Genomic DNA, 16,914 nt, shown 5'->3' with positions numbered 1-16,914 from the left:
ACTATGAAAAGCCGTGGGGTGCTGTCTGCCAGGGAGTAGCAGCTGAAAGTTTGGGCACCCTCTTGAAGGGCCAAAGCACAAAAACTCCCTGTGGAGCCACCCACCTTGTGCTCTGGCACAGGGAGGGTGAAGTGGACTGGAGTTGTAAGAGCAGAACCCAGGACTGGGAACTCAGGGGACAGAGCTCAGAAGGCAGACACCCCAAGTTTCCTGGGCTGAGTCATTCCCTCACACAGTGAAGGAGGACATCTTTCCCACATAGACATCTGCCTTGCCTGGGGGGAAGAGAGTTGATACACCCTATTGGAAAACACCTTGAGCTGAAGCCACTTAAGAGATTAAAAGTAACAATTAGCCTCCAGGCAGAAGCAACTGCCCCACTCTGTTGAAAAAACTCTCACCACAACTGAGGATAGTTGCCTGGGGCAAATCAAGTCAGAATCCTATTAGTCTGGAGGCTTTGAGTCTTTGCCTGATCCAATTAGTCAGAAACAGCTTTTAACACTCTCCTGCCCTAGATAGAGATTGAGAGGTGTAGAGGATCTACCTAATACGTAGTCACAAACCCAAACAGACAACCAAAATCAGGAAATAAAGAAACAACCTCAAAATGAAAGAACTAGAAAATTCTCCAGAAGAAGAGAGAAATTAAGCAGAGATAAGAAATTTATCTAAAACAGAGTTCAGAGTAATGATGGTAAAAATGCTCAACAATATGAAAAAAGATATAGTAACTATGAAAAAAGAACATTCTGAGATAAAGAATGACATAACACAAATAAAGAACACATTGGAAGGAATACACAGCAGATAAGGGGAAACTGAGGATTGAATCAGTGAATTAGAAGACAGAGTTGAAAATATTACTCAATTAGAGAACCAAAAAGAAAAAAAACAATTAAAAAACAGGAGGACAGCTTAAGGGAGCGGTGGGACAATGTGAAACGTAACAATATTAAAATAGCAAGTGTGCCATAAGAGGCAGAAAAGGAGAAAGGAATTGAGAAATTGTTTGAATAAATAATGATAGAAAACTTCCTTAACCTGGTAAAGGAATAAGTCACACAAGTTCAAGAGGCACAGAGAACCCCAAACAAGAAGAACCCAAACAGACCCACGCCAGACACATCATAATTAAAATGCCAAAAATTAAAGACAAAGAGAGAATCTTAAAGGCAGCAAGAGAAAAGAAAACTGTTACCTACAAGGGAATTCCCATAAAGCTAACACCTGATTTCTCATCAGAATCTCTACAGGCCAGAAGGGAATGGCAGGAAGTACTCAAGGTGATGGAAAGCAAGGATCTGAGACCAAGATTACTATATCCAGCAAGGCTATCATTCAAAATAGACAGCCAAATAAAGAGCTTCCCAGAAAAAAAAAAAAAAAGGCTAAAGGAGTTCATCACCACCAAGCTAGCATTACAGGAAATGCTAAAGGGATTGCTGTAAGGGATTGCTGAGAAGAAGAAACAGAGAGAGAAACCTAACCATACAGAATTAAATTAGCTATAAATAAGTACCTCTCAATAATAACTCTAAATGTAAATGGATTAAATGCTCCAATCAAAAGGTGTAGGGTAGCTGAATGGATACAAAAACATGACCCAACTATATGCTGTCTACAAGAGCCCCACCTAAAAACAAAAGACACACACAGGATGACAGTGAAGGGATGGGAAAACATTTTCCACACAAGTGGAAAAGAAAAAAAAAGCTGGAGAACCAATATTCATATCTGACAAAATAGACTTTAAAATGAAGGCCATCACAAGAGACAAAGGTCACTACATAACACTAAAGAGATTGATCCAACAGGAGGATATAACCCTGGTAAACATTTATGCACCCAATACAGGTGCACCTAAATATATAAAAAAAACTTCTAGAGGACTTTAATGGAGAGATTGACAACAATACAGTCATAGTAGGAGACTTTTAACTCCCCTCTGACTTCCCTGGACAGATCTCCCAGACAAAAAATTAACAAGGAATCAGAGACTCTAAAGGACACACTGGATCGGATGGATTTGGTAGACATTTATGGAACACTAGAGGCCTGGTGCACAAATTCGTTCACCAGTGGGGTCCCTCGGACTGGCCTATGGAATTGAGCTGAAACCTGCTCTCTGACATCCCCTGAGGGGTCCCAGATTGCGAGAGGGCACAGGCCAGGCTGAGGGACCCCACCAGTGCACGATCGGGGCCGGGGAGAGATGCGGGAAGTTGGCCAGCCAGGGAGGGACCGCAGGAGGGCTCCAGGCGTGTCCGGCCATCTTGCTCAGTCCCGATAGGCCAGACCCCAGCAGCAAGCTAACCTACTGGTTGGAGCTTCTGCCCCCTGGTGGTCAGTGCATGTCATAGAGAGTGGATGAGTGGCCTTAGCATATCATTAGCATATTATGCTTTGATTGGTTGAATGGCTGACCAAACAACCAGACACTTAACATATTAGGCTTTTATTATATAGGATTTCAACCCAACGCAGCAGAATATACATTCTTCTCAAGTGCACATGGATCATTCACAAAAGTATGGAGTTTACTCAAAAAATTAAAAATGGAACTCCCATTTGACCCAGTAATCCCACTTCTAGGATTATATCCCAAGAAATCAGAAACACCAATCAGAAAGGATATATGCACCTCTATGTTCATAGCAGCACAATATACAATGGCTAAGATTTGGAAACAAGCCTAAGTGCCCATCAACAGATGAGTGGATTAGAAAACTGTGGTACATCTACACAATGGAATACTGTGCTGCAGTAAAACAGAAAGAACTCTTACCATTTGCAACAGTATGGATGGACCTAGCGAGCATCATGCTAAGCGAAATAAGCCAGTTGGAGAAAGAAGAATATCATATTATCTCATTCATTTGTGGAATAAAATGAACAACATAAACTTCTGAACAAAAATAGAGTCAGTGGGGGGGGGGGGGGGGAAATACTAGAATATAATAGAAGTAATCCTGTTATTTGCAGATTTTTAACATGTCCTACAACTTTTGTGATATCATACTATGTTAGTACAGTTTTGGTAATATTATTATACTTAAAATCCTTCCATTTTTGAAATATTAATGTTTATTGCATGTAATCCTATATAAAAGAGGTAATATGTAAATTGACCTTCACGCCCACGCACAAGATGGCCACCCCCATGTGGTTACAAGATGGCCAGCAGGGGAAGGCAGTTGTAGGTGACCAGGCCAGCAGGGGAAGGCAGTTGGGTGTGACCTGGCCTGCAGGGGAGGGCAGTTAGGGGTGACTGGGCCAGCCAGCGGGGGAGGGCAGTTGGGGGCAACTGGGCCTGCAGGGTAGGACAGTTACGGGTGACCAGGCCAGCAAGGGAGAGCAGTTGGGGGCAACCAGGCCGGCAGGAGAGGGCAGTTGGGGGTGATCGGGCTAGCAGGGGAGGGCAGTTGGGGGCAATTGGCCTGGAAGGGGAGTGCTTAGAGGGTGATCAGGCTGGCAGGCAGAAGCGGTTAAGGGCAATCAGGCAGGCAGGCAGGCAGTTGAGCGTTTAGGAGCCAGCAGTCCTGGATTGTGAGAGGGATATACAACTGCTGGTTTAGGCCCAATCCGGGACTAAACCGGCAATCGGACATCCCCCGAGGGGTCCCAGATTGGAGAGGTTGCAGGTTGGGCTGCAGGTCACTACCCCCAGTACACGAACTTCAGGCACCAGGCCTCTAGTATTATTATATGTAAGATCATTTTTCTTGAATAACTGGTGTTTATTTCATGTAACATTATCATATTTAAAATAGTTTTTCTTGAGATATTAATGTTTATTGCATGTAACAGTATTATATTTAAGATAGTTTTTCTTGAAATATTAAGGTTCATAATGTAACATTATATTTAAAATTGTTTTTCTTGAAATAAAAAAAAACTGAAAAAAATTTAAAAATAAAAACAACATTAAAAGTCTAAGGAGAACCTACATCAGGCTTTTTCACTTATAAACAAAACATTGGAAATGAATTTTTTTTAAATCCAGAGAGAATGCTATACTACACACCCAAACAGCCTTTGCATGGCCATTCAAGATGTCTTATATACAAAAAAAAAAAAAAAAAAATGTTACAACTTGACCCCCTGCCAAACCTGAAGTGCAGCTGGTAGCCAACCCTTCAAAGCCCTGGTAAGGTGCCAGACCCCATAATTGTGATTTAGAAAGAAAAGAGGAGGGCAAGGAAAGAGGAAGGGAAGGAGATATATATTAAAATGGTTAGCAATTAAACACTAAGTACTCTGAATTAAAATGTTATTCTACTCTTATAATTGCACTGTCTGCCTCTACACAGCTTCTTCACACAGAAGAATTCTGAAAAGTAGGCTACTGTAACCAATCAACCTCAAAATCCTATATAATAATCCTATGTAATAAAGAGGTAATATGCAAATTGACCTTCACGCCCTCGCATCTTCACAAGATGGCTACCCCATGTCATCACAAGATGGCCACCCCTATGTCGTCACAATATGGCCGCACCCACGTCATCACAAGATGGCTGCCCCAAGTCATCACAAGATGGCCACCACAAGATGGCCGCCCATACGTTGTCACAAGATGGCCGGCAGGAGAGGGCAGTGGGGGCAACCAGGCCTGCAGGGGAGGGCAGTTGGGAGGGACTAAGCCACAGGGGAGGGAAGTTGGGGGCCATCAGGCCAGCAGGGGAGCAGTTAGGGGGTGATCAGGCTGGCAGGCAGAAGCGGTTAGGGGCAATCAGGCAGGCAGGCAAGTGAGTGGTTAGGAGCCAGCAGTCCCGGATTGTGAGAGGGATGTTTGACTGTCGGTTTAGGCCCGGCCTAAATAGGCAGTAGGACATCCCCTGAGGGGTCACAGGTTGGAGAGCGTGCAGGCTGGGCTGAGGGACACCCCCTCCAGTGCACGAATTTCATGCACCGGGCCTCTAATAAATTATAAAAGTCTCTGAAAAGTTGTGATCTGAACAACAAAGACAACTCTTGCTCAAACCATACTTCAAGTTCATTGTAATGTTTCTTAGTGTAGGCTCTATTACATGTAACATGGGGACTTTTCAAAAGATTTATGAACACTTAATATCTTTGTGAAAATTGTAGTGTATTCTTTACTCACAGTCCCATATTTCTCCTGAAATAGAAAAAGCTACCATATGGATCCTAACACAAAATGAAGGTTGACTACTAATATTTTAACAACATATTCTAGAAACTGTGTTTTAAATAAATCCTGATTTATATTTATTACCATGAGATTTGTGTTAGTCTGAAAAGTTAAACTTTAAAAATTTGATAAAAGATCACCGATTTATTTTATTTATTTATTTATTTAGGTTAATCCTCACTAGATAATATTTTTTCCATTAATTTCTAGACAAAGTGGAAGGGAGGGAGATGGACACACTCATAAAACAGACACCATAGATTGGTTACCTCCTGAACAGGCCCTAGGGCCCGTGATGGAATCTACAACTCAGGTCTGTGCCCTTGAGTAGAATCAAAACCAAGACACTTCAGTCCTTGGGCCAATACTGTAACCTCTGAGCAACACAGGCCAGGGCTCACTTGATATTTTTACTGGAGTTAACATAGCATTCTTTTTTTCTTTGATAATCTGCCAAAAAGAAAGTATAAAATTTTCAGAGCCTGAAGAAGAGAAATACAATTCATCCTCAGGGTTAATTTTAAAACCATATATATATTTTTTTAAGTAATAAGTATTTATTGAGGGGCTACTATACCATATTTACTGAATGGTCCACTTATACTAGGAGGGCTTTGAAGCAGATACAGAAATACACAGACCACCACATCAAGCAGACTTCAGAGCAAGGAAGAGTCTGCCCATATTCAGAGTATTATGGACATATTCTCTCTTGGGTACAGGAACTCAAGCATTTCACAGTGGTCAGTGAAACATACATGTGAACCAACAATTGCTAACTGAACAAGAATAAAAGTACTATTCATGAAATATTTTTCATACTTCAAAATATTTTTACCATGTAGATATACTACTTATTCAAAATGATAAATGAATTCAGAACATTTTAAAACTAAAAAGCATTGTAATATGTTTATAAGTAATATGGGCAGAGAGGAATATTTCTGCTAGAGAAGTTGTCAGGGAAGACTTCACAAAGAAGGCAATCCAACGAAAGGGATGGAGGGAAGAAGCATCACATCAAGTACAAAGGCACGGAAATAAAAGAACATTGCGGGTAGGGGGTGGGGTGGAGGTAGCAGATCAGTCTATAGAGTAGGGAAGGGTCTTGAAGGCAATGTGCAGAACACTGGAGTGTATCCTGGGGTCTAAGAGAACCAATGAAAGGTTTTAAGTATGAGGGTCAATTTGTACCTCAGGAAAATAACTAGGTTATCCAAGGTGAGGAGAATAGATTGGGGAGGTGAAAGGGGAGTGGGTAAAAGAGAGAGAGAGAAAAGAAGATCAAAAGTAGAGTGGTACATCTACAACAGAATACTACGCTGCTGTAAAAAAGAAGGAATTCTTACCATTTGCAACAGCATGGAGGGGACTGGAGAGCATTTTGCTAAGCGAAATAAGCTAGTCAGAGAAAGATAAATATCACATGATCTCACTCATTTGTGGAATATAATGAACAACATACACTGATGAGCAAAAATAGAACCAGAATCATAGAAGCATCAAACAGACTGTCCAACCTCTGAGGAATGGTGGGGGGTGAGTGGGTAAGAGGTCAACCAAAGGATTTGTATGCATACAAGTCAGTAGGGGGGTGAGGGCATGGGCTGGGGAATAGGAGGGGCTGGGGAGAGGTCAATGGGGGGAAAAGGAGGCTCATGTAATACTTTAAACAATAAAGAATTTAAATTTTTTTTTTAAAGTAGAGAAAAAGAGATTAAAAGTCCAGGAAAGTAATGATGAAGGCCTGAATTAAAATAGTGGCAGCAGATAGTCAACACAGAACAGTCTTGAAATGAATTTGGAGGCTGAAGTAACAGGAGTTATTAAATACTGATACCCCTATCCCTCAAAAAAAAAAAAAATAAGATAGAAACTATTATAAAGTCATCACTAGTTAAAATACCAACCTGAAAATCAGGACAGTTTTTAAAAAGTAAAATAGAATCCAAAAGAAAGGCTGTTTCAAAGATTACAGTTACTTCAAGCACTAATCCTCCATATGAATAAAGACTCAAAGCATAGGACCTTTGCAAAAGCATCTTGGTAAATACAAATACTATTAAGGTAAAACACTCTAAATATCTACCTTTCTCCCACAGGAATTTTATCAGCAAGGGGGTAAACACTAAAGCTGGTTCTGTCAAGAACAAAGACATAAAATAAGTATTTTGTTCCTTAGATGTCCACCTCTTTTACTCCTCCTCATTCTTTCCTCCAAACAATCATTTCTATAGCACACACTCGAGAAATTTGTGGGTGGAAAGCATGTTTTTGCAAAAATATGAGACCTCAAGAAATGAGCTACTTTATTTTTTCCTTTAAATACATAATATATCTTAAGATAATTGCAAAATACGACAAATCTGAAACAAAAAAAAATGGACTTAAAAACACAAGAAAATTTAAAAATTGGTGTTGCACATGTTTACATTGAAATTCTTTTTATAGGTTACAATGACACCTTGTGGTAAGACTTTTTAAAGTATATGTTATCTTCGAAAATACTTTTTAAATTTTCTTATTGACTTTTAGAGAAAGAGGAAGGGAGAGGAAACACTGATTTGTTTTTCCACTTACGTGGTTGATTCTTGTATGTGCCCTGAATATTTTTACAGAAGAGATATAGTAAAACTGGTTTAGCTAGTAGGAAAGAACAAAACCACAGTGTTGAGATGGTATGAACATATACAACAATCTATTTGGAAAACTAAGGGCAAAAAAAAAGTCACACTTTAAAAAATGTCACAATATTAGACAGGCAAAAGCACTTTACTAACTAAATATAAAGTACACTATTCCCTTCACTTGAGCTAAAATTGTAAATATTTTTAAATGATGCAAAAAGAAGCTACTTTTGTCATCTGGGGCAAAATTTATAACGTTGGCAATCCCTTTACATGAGAATACTGATGCATGGTTTATAAACTATAAAAGTAATTTGATGTCATTACTTCTTACCAATTAAATAACAGATAATGCTGATATCCCCTGCTTTTCAAACTCTTGCTTTATACCACTTTGCTTTTAAGAAAGACCTACATTGGTACGTGTTTTCTCTAATGGAAAGAAATCCTAAGAGGATTTTCACTTTTACGAAAAAGGCAAAAAGTGAAAGTTTCAGCGTTTGTTTTGCAGTGAGGTAAACAGTTATAGAGGCAGTGAGAATGGCACTGCCAAGCCCCTTCGCAAGGAACTACACTCAGCATCTCAGCATCAAGGTGCCATAGATTTCAATGTCTGTGAACATCTGTGCTTTATTTGGATTTATTTTGTGCATCCATTAGCAAGATGTGTCCTAAGGTGATTGACTGCTTCTTCGCTTTATACCATTTCAACTTACAAAAGGTTACATAGGAATGCTCTACTTTAGGATGGGGGGGGAACCTATACCACTTTAAATATTTCAAACTTGATTAATCTAATAATTAAGAGAATAATTTATAATTACCTTTCATTGGTAATTTACTATGTTTACTAAATTATACTAAACATCAGTAAACATACAGAAAAGTTAATGATGGAGTTTGCACACAATCACCTTATGAATCTCTTTGAAATAATCTCTCTTAGCATCTACAACACCATGATCACCTCCTATCTCACTGACCTTTCTCACATCCCGTAATTGCTCCCTTTCTCCCTCACCATGAGAAATCTTTGGTCTGCTGCTCCATCTCTGTAAGAGAAGTCAAGTTGCCTTTCTCACAGTTTCATTTATTACATCTGAATGACACTCAAATTTACACCCACGTTCCTAACCTCTCTCCCAGCTCATAACTCCCACTCTACTCACAAGTCTCACCTACAAAGGAAGCTCAACATAACAAGAATTAAGCTAATTAGCATCAAATTTTCTGCCTCCTTAAAAAAAATCAATTCCCACTATTCTCCCCTTATTTCTTAGCAAATAACTCACCCACAAGTTCCTATTAGTAATAAATTATTAATCCTGTTGATTCTTCATCTATCTGCTTATTTCAACCATTCCTCTCCATTTCTAGGCCATCATCCTCTAATTCAAAGTCTCAAATATTTTACACCTGGTTTATTTTAACAGCGCTCTCTAAATAGTGTCCCAGTGTTCTTCATCCTTACATAGCCTACAAACATCTACCAGGGCAATCTTTTCTGTACACTTTCCATCACAGTAACTCCTATTATAATCCTTCCTATTGTTTACTGGATCAAAACTAAACTTTCTCAGCCAAACTCAAAGTCCTGCATTAGCCGAACTCCTAATACAAGTTAAAACATTTCATTTTGCTGGCCCATAGGCTCCCTTTGCTACAGCCAAGTGAGTTTGCTTTACAGTTCCTCATACATATGCTGCTTATTCTTGCCTTCACAACTTTGCTCATGTAGTTATGCCAAACTGAAAAATACCTTCTTAAATATTTTAAATTAATCCACAAATCAAGATCAGAGTCACACCTAAAACCCTACAGTCTGAACAATCATAAAAATATTTTCAGTTTATAATTACTCTAAAAGTAAACATAAAGCATAGCTTCTGCCCTTCTTTCTGCTCCATAAGTTTCTGCCTTCCCTGTGATCACTTCCGAGTATTTATTTTATATTAGAAGCCGGGTGCACAAAATTCATGCACGGTGGGGGTGCGGGGTGTGGATCACTCATTCAGCCCAGCCTGCGTCCTCTCCCTATCTGGGACCGCTTGGGGGATGTCGGGCCTAAACCAGCAGTCGGACATCCCTCTCGCAATCAGGGACGCTGTATGCACCAGTGGCCATACTTTTCATACAGGTGAAAGGTATCTTGCTGTTGTATGGGCAGCTACTTTTTTTTTGCCCTGATTATAAAAAGTAGTACATAACATGATCCTTCCGAGGCAATAGTACTATTTTCCCCATCTTATGGGTGGAAAAACTGAAGCAGAGAGAAGTTAAGTAATTGGCTTTGTCACACAGTTATAAGTGTCAGAATCATGGCTGACCACAACCGGTCATTCCGCTGGCTGTTCCCCTGTTCAGTCTATTTTCATATTAGAATATTATATAGGATTCTATCACATCTGTAGTTTCCCCTTCTAGTGCTTTATAACTATGTAAACTATCTTTCCAAACTATAAGTTCCTCAAAGGGAAAACTACAATCTTTTTTTTTTAATCCTCACCTGAGGATATTTCTTCCAATGCTTTTCAGAGAGAACAGAAGGAAGGAAAGGAAGAGGAGAAAGGGAGAAAAAGAGAGAGAGAGAGGGAGAGAAAGGGTGGGAGAGGGAGGGAGGGAGGGAGAGGGAGAGAGAGAGAGAGAGAGAGAGAGAGAGAGAGAGAGAGAGAGAGAGAGGTGAGAGAGACATATTGACTGGTTGCCTCCAACCAAGGTATGCACCCTTGACAGGGAATTTGAACATGCAACCCTCCAGTGTGCAGGCAGATGCTCTCACCACTGATCCACCAACCAGGACCAATCTTAGATTTATTTTGGTCATTTCCGTAGCTCTAATTCAAGTAAACTTAATGACAGAAAACTGATCCAATAAATTTCTGTGATATGAATCCTACTTTCCCATAGGCTTACAATGTAATTTCAAAGAAAGCTTGGGAAGGATGTCACCAAAAACATTGTTTGATAATCAATTGGGCATGCCTTATGATATTTATCTATCAGATATTTCTGTCTCAAAAAAATTCTGGGATAGTCTGGTCATCAAAAGCCTTAAAATATATCCTTTGACTCAGCAATTCCACATGTAGGAAGAAATCCTAAGAAATTATTCACAGATATGCACAAACATGTATTTTCAAGGATCTTCTTCATTTACTATTCAATAAATATTACTGAGTACAACCCAATGGCCAGGTAGAAGACAGAATTAGATCCCTGCCTTCATGGTGCTTACATCATAGTGCAGTTAATATGGAAAAAGAAGCTACAAAAAAAAGCATGTTTGCTCTGGTCAGTGTGGCTCAGTGGCTGTCCCATACATGGAAAGGTTGCAGGTCCAAGTTCCACACAGGACACATAAGGGAGGCAACCAACCAATTATTTCTCTCTCACATCAATGTTTCTCTCTCTCCCCCTCTCTTTCTTCACACCTCCCCCTTCATGCTATCCCATAATGCCACATATTTGCCCATATCAATGTATTAACTTTACCATATTATAATGAGCTATTTGTATGCCAATCTCCTTCACTAGCCTAATACCTCCTTGAAATCAGAGATTAAGTTTTAGTCATATTTATACCCCCAAAACCCTAACAGTAATTGGAACATGTCAATAAACACTTGTTGAATGAATGGTAAGCACTTTCTTCCACTTATGAAAAGGATACGAAAAGCAAGAAATCACACAGCACTTGGAATTCCCCAACCCAAATGCCATATAATTTTATGCTTGAGGTAAATTGGGAAATTTAACTCAACAAGTACATTTGGAGTAGCTAATAAAGTTCTAATTTTGCACAAAGGGCTATCCTATATAATAAAAGTGCAGTATGCAAATTGTCCCCTTGACCAGGAGTTCTTCCGGGAGTTTGACCAGGGGGGCAGGGGCAGCCAGGAAAAGGGAGGGAGGCCCTGGCTGGCAGCCAGTGGGAGGGATGCCCCAACCAGTGGCAGCAGGTGACTGGGGGAAGGGAGGGAGGCCCTAGTGGTGGCAGGAGGCCGGGGAAAGGGAGGAAGTACCTGGCTGGCCACCGCCAGCCACTAGGGAACCTACCAGTGCATGAATTTTGTGCACTGGGCCTCTAGTGAATAATATAAGCATGGAACCCTGGCTGGTTAGCTCAATTGATCAGAGCTTCAATCCTACATGCCAAGATTGAGGGTTTGATTCCCAGTCAGGGCACTAATAATCAACCAATGAATGCATAAATAAGTGGAACTGTTACTGGAAAGGGGACCTGGCCCTTAGCAGGTCTGCCTTGAGCTGGCTTGTAGTGTGGTGGTCATGCAAGAAAGATTTCACAACACAAGTCCAGTGATTTTGAGACGTTTATTAGAAGAATCAATAGGAGAGAGCCTAGGCGGGACTGCTTTGGCTCTCTAGAAAAGTTATAGGAAAGAAAGGAACCTAGGCTGGGCTACTTTGGTTCACTGAGAAATCAGAGAAAAGCAGGCCTTGGGGACAGGATCAGGGATTAGGCCAGGATCAGCAGCCACTGCCCACTGCTCCCCTGATTGCAAGTCTCATGGGGACCCCTAGAGTTTAGGAGTTGCACGCCTGTGGGGGAAGAAGAGCAGGAGGAAAAGACATGGATGTGCTCCTGGAAGTGAGAGCACATGCTGGGACCTACATTTCAAGAAGTTTTAAAGTCTGGTAAGTCGTAGGGGAGGATCTCAATAGAATAATCATCAGTTTTATGCTGATGTGCCAAAATGAAATATATCCCCTTAACTTCATCTGTCCTTGGGTGTGGTTGGCACAAACAGCACTAGTTGGATTTCTGCTATCTCCCTAAGTAGTGTGGTTTAAGATATTTATCCTCTGATTGGAGAGAAGTGTAAGCCATTTACATGTAAGTGTCCTTGGTTTAGAGAAGATAGGAGTTATTAGATGGCTGTAAACTGCATGGTTGTTTAACTATCTGTCTCAGTTTCCCTGTTCCACTTGCTAAGAAATTTTCCTAGCTTCTAACTATCCTGCCTCAGAACAACAAATCAATGTGTTTCTCTCTCTCTCCTCCTGATAGTGAGAAAGGGCACATAATAAGAATAAAGCCACAGTTGTTTTAATAATTATTCACCTTACTAACTCTAGATAAGAATTTTACTTACAGACCCTGGGAAACTGGAGCATGAAATAAGGCTATAAAAAGATAAGATGCCTTGATAGCTACATTACTTAGAAAAGAAATACATTTTGAGAATAAATCAAGAACACGACATGCTTTGATTTGGTTGCTATGCCCAGACCCTGACCCACTCCAGGAGTTTGCCTAACACTGACTATTCTCCAGTCCCAGGAACAGGCGAGCTGTTTGTAACATCATAGAAGATTAGTCACATTGTTATTGGACTTTGAGCACCTAAAGGCCAGACTGCAGACCCTACCCTCCCCTTTCCACTTTTTACTTGCAACGCACAGCTGCATGTAACTATCGTTTCCCTCACGTGTATACAATTAGCCAACTGGCAAGGAGGGTCAGAGCCGAATTTCCAGAGTGACCGACTGCTCTCCCCATATTGCCAGCATTAATAGAATAAACACTCATATATGATTCAACACTGTCTCTGCAAAGAAATAGAGAGGACTTGACCAAAACTACCAATGAAATTGACTTAACAGAAGACTATATGCCAAAACTGCAGAATATACATCCTTTTCAAACACACATGGAACATTCTCCATGATACACCATGTTCTAGGCCACAAAACTAATCTCAATAAATTTAAAAACATCAAAATCATTAAAAGTATGTAATCTGATCACAATAGAATTAGAGCTTCACAACAGAAAGAAATATGAGAACACTCCCAAATATTGATAAATTTAACAACACACTTCAAAATACTCCATGGATCAAAGAAATCACATGGAAATTTTTTAAATATATTTGAATTGAATAAACGCAAAAAGAGCCTATCAAAATTTATAAAATGCAGTTAAAGCATTTTGAGAGAAATTTACAGCTTTAAACACTTATATCAGAAAAGAAAAAAGGTCTCAAATCAGTAATCTTAGCTTCCACCATAGGAAAATAGGGGGTGGTAGTGGGGAAGTATACTAAGTCTAAGAAAGCAGAAAAAAGAAAACAATAATATCAGGGTGGAAGTCAATGAAACAGAATAGAAAAATAGAAAAAAGGCAATGAAATAAAAGATATTTATTTGAAAAAATTAACAAACTCTTAGTGAGATTTACCAAGAAAATAAGACAAAAGGGACAAATTACCAACATAAGAATAAAAGAGGAAAGGTCATTACCAAGCTCACAGTAAATTAAAAGACTACTAAAATATGAACTATAGATATTGGTTGCCTGGAGACTGGAGGGAGGGGCTATCTCTCAGGAGAAAATGGAGATGAGGGCATAGATATGACTCACCACCAGACTCGCTACCACCGCTCCTGGACCCCCGCCTACTCTCCCCAGATTCCACAAGTCCACACCTACTCCCGCACCTCAGATCAGGAGCAGGGCAGCAGGAGGTGAGGACTGAAGAGCTGGAGTGGCCCCACCGCACACAGGAAGCCACTGACTTTGAAAGAATACGCAGTTACGTTACTCAAGGTGAGCACTTAGAAAGCTTCAGTGGAGGAGAAAAAGAAATGGCGGCAGAATAGACAGATGTGTCCCGAGCCTTGTCCCGGAGCAGATAAAAAGAAAAGCTGAGGGTCGCACGAGGAGTGTCTGTTGGTGAGTTGAGGGACAGCTATACTCCAGGAGAAGGTGGGGGACTGCTGGACGGGGCTCCCCTTACCGGGCAGCCCCCACTTCTGCTGGGTTCCCTCCCGAAGCCACGGGCTCAGATGCATAGACCACGCCATCTTGAAGGGGAAAGTGGATATTATCAGAAGCCTGAAAGTCTACACCTGAAGCACCCACCGAACAGCTGCAAACCCCAGAGCACTGGTCCCCAATTGGCGCAAACACGCGGATTCAGAGGAGCTCTACACTCCACCACGGAAAGGAGAGAACTACATAACCAAACACCCGAGAAGAGAGACCATGGGGAGACAAAGAAACAGCCCGCATATGAAAGAAAAGCAGGCATCACCAGAAAAGGAAGAAAAAGAAATGGAGGCAAGCAACCTGTAAGAGAAAGAATTCAGAAAAATGGTCATAACATGGCTGAAAAGAATGGAAGACAAATTAGACAATATGAGTAAGAACCAAGAGGAAATGAAGAAGAACCAAGAAGAAATGAAAACTGACATTGCTGCTGTAAAGAACTCAATAGAAAGCATCAAGAGTAGACTAGAAGAAGCAGAGAACTGCATCAGTGAGCTAGAAGACAAGGAAGAAAAAAATACCCAAGTAGAGCAGGTTATAGAAAAAAAAATTAAAAAGCAGGAGGAAAAACTAAGGGAACTTTGAGACAACACAAAACAAAACAACATCCACATAATAGGGGCACCAGAAGGAGAGGAAACTGAGCAAGGAATAGAAAACCGATTTGAAGAAATAATGACAGAAAACTTCCCTGATATAGGTAAGAAAAAACCCACACAAATACAAGAAGCTCACAGAGTCCCAAACAAAATGAACCCCAAAAGACCGATGCCAAGGCACATTATAACTAAATTGGCAAACACCAACAACAAAGTAAGAATCTTAAAAGCGGCCAGAGAGAGACAGAAAGTTACCTACAAAGGAACCCCATCACACTAGCAACTGATCTCTCAACAGAAATTCATCAGGCCAGAAGGGAATGGAATGAAATATACAAAGTCATGCAAAGGAAGGGTCTGAATCCAAGAATACTGTACCCAGCAAGGCTATCAATCAAAATTGAAGGAGAAATCATGAGCTTCACAGACAAAAAAGGACTAAGGGAGTTTATTACCACCAAACCAACAATGCAAGAAATGCTAAAGCATCTGCTGTAAAAAAAAAAAAAAAAAAAGAAGCCAAAACCTGTTTGGCTCAGTGGATAGAGCGTCAGCCTGCAGAGTGGAAGGTCCCAGGTTCGATTCCGGTCAAGGGCATGTACCTTGGTTTCGGGCACGTCCCCAGTGGGAGGTGTGCAGGAGGCAGCTGATCGATGTTTCTCTCTCATCGATATTTCTAACTTTCTATCTCTCTCCCTTCCTCTCTGTAAAAAAATTAATAAAATACATTTTAAAAAAAAGAAATAGGAAGCGAAGAAGGAACACAGGGGTAAAGAATAAAAATGGCGACAAATAAGTACCTATCAATAATAACTTTAAATGTAAATGGATTAAATGCCCCAATCAAAACACATAGGGTAACGGATTGGATAAAAACACATGACCCATATATCTGCTGTCTACAAGAAACCCACCTCAGAAAAAAAGACGCACACAGACTGAGGGTGAAGTGGTGGAAAAAGGTTTTTCAGGCGAATGGAAATTAAAAAAGCTGGGGTAGCAATACTTATATCTGACAAATTAATCTCAAAGTGAAGGACATAAGAGATAAGGAAGGCCACTTCATAATACTAAAGAGAGCAATCCAACAAGAAGAAATAACTCTGGTAAACATATATGCACGCAATACAGGAGCAGCCAAATACATAAAAAATCTCCTGGAGGATATCAAAGGAGAGATTGACAGCAATACAATCATAGTAGGAGACTTTAATACCCCACTATAACCATTGGACAAATCCTCTAAACAAAAAATCAGCAAAGAAACATCAATCCTAAATGACTCACTAGACCAGATGGAATTAATTGACATCTTCAGGACATTTCACCCCAAAGCCACAGAATATACATTCTTCTCAAGTGCACATGGGTCATTTTCAAAGATAGACCATATGCTGGGTCATAGGCAAACTCTCTTCAAATTCAAGAAGACAGAAATCATATCAAGCATCTTCTCAGATCACAATGGCATAAAACTGGAAATCAACTATAATAAAAATAATCCAAAAAAATCCAACACATGGAGACTAAATAGCATGCTATTAAACAATGACTGGGAAGAAAGAAAAAACAACATGGCAACAAATGACAATGAAAACACAACAATCCAAAATCTATGGGACACAGCAAAAGCAATCTTGAGAAGAGGGAAGTCCATAGCTCTACAAGCCTACTGTAAGAAACAATGGTAATAAATTACCTAACCCTACAACTCAAAGAGTTAGAAAGAGAGCAACA

The 16,914-nt window shown here is 40.2% G+C and overlaps 1 protein-coding gene across 5 annotated transcripts in view; it reads right to left on the bottom strand.

The window, feature by feature from the left end:
* Positions 1 to 16,914, bottom strand: part of CEP83 (centrosomal protein 83) — a gene marked incomplete at its 3' end in the record, with an annotated part of 146,748 nt that overhangs the window by 109,570 nt on the left and 20,264 nt on the right. Inside the window, exon 1 of one of the 5 annotated variants that reach the window (XM_080659725.1) lies at positions 5,428 to 5,608. The exons of the other annotated variants lie outside the window; for them this stretch is intronic. Of the gene's footprint in view, positions 1 to 5,427; positions 5,609 to 16,914 lie in introns of those variants that run through there. 5 annotated transcript variants of the gene reach the window in all.

This window comes from Plecotus auritus (assembly GCF_963455305.1).
Source record: "Plecotus auritus genome assembly, chromosome: 3".
In the NCBI taxonomy this organism is placed as follows: Eukaryota; Metazoa; Chordata; class Mammalia; order Chiroptera; family Vespertilionidae; genus Plecotus; species Plecotus auritus.
Note: the sequence above shows the minus strand (reverse complement) of the source record. Positions and strands in the feature narration are given on the sequence as shown.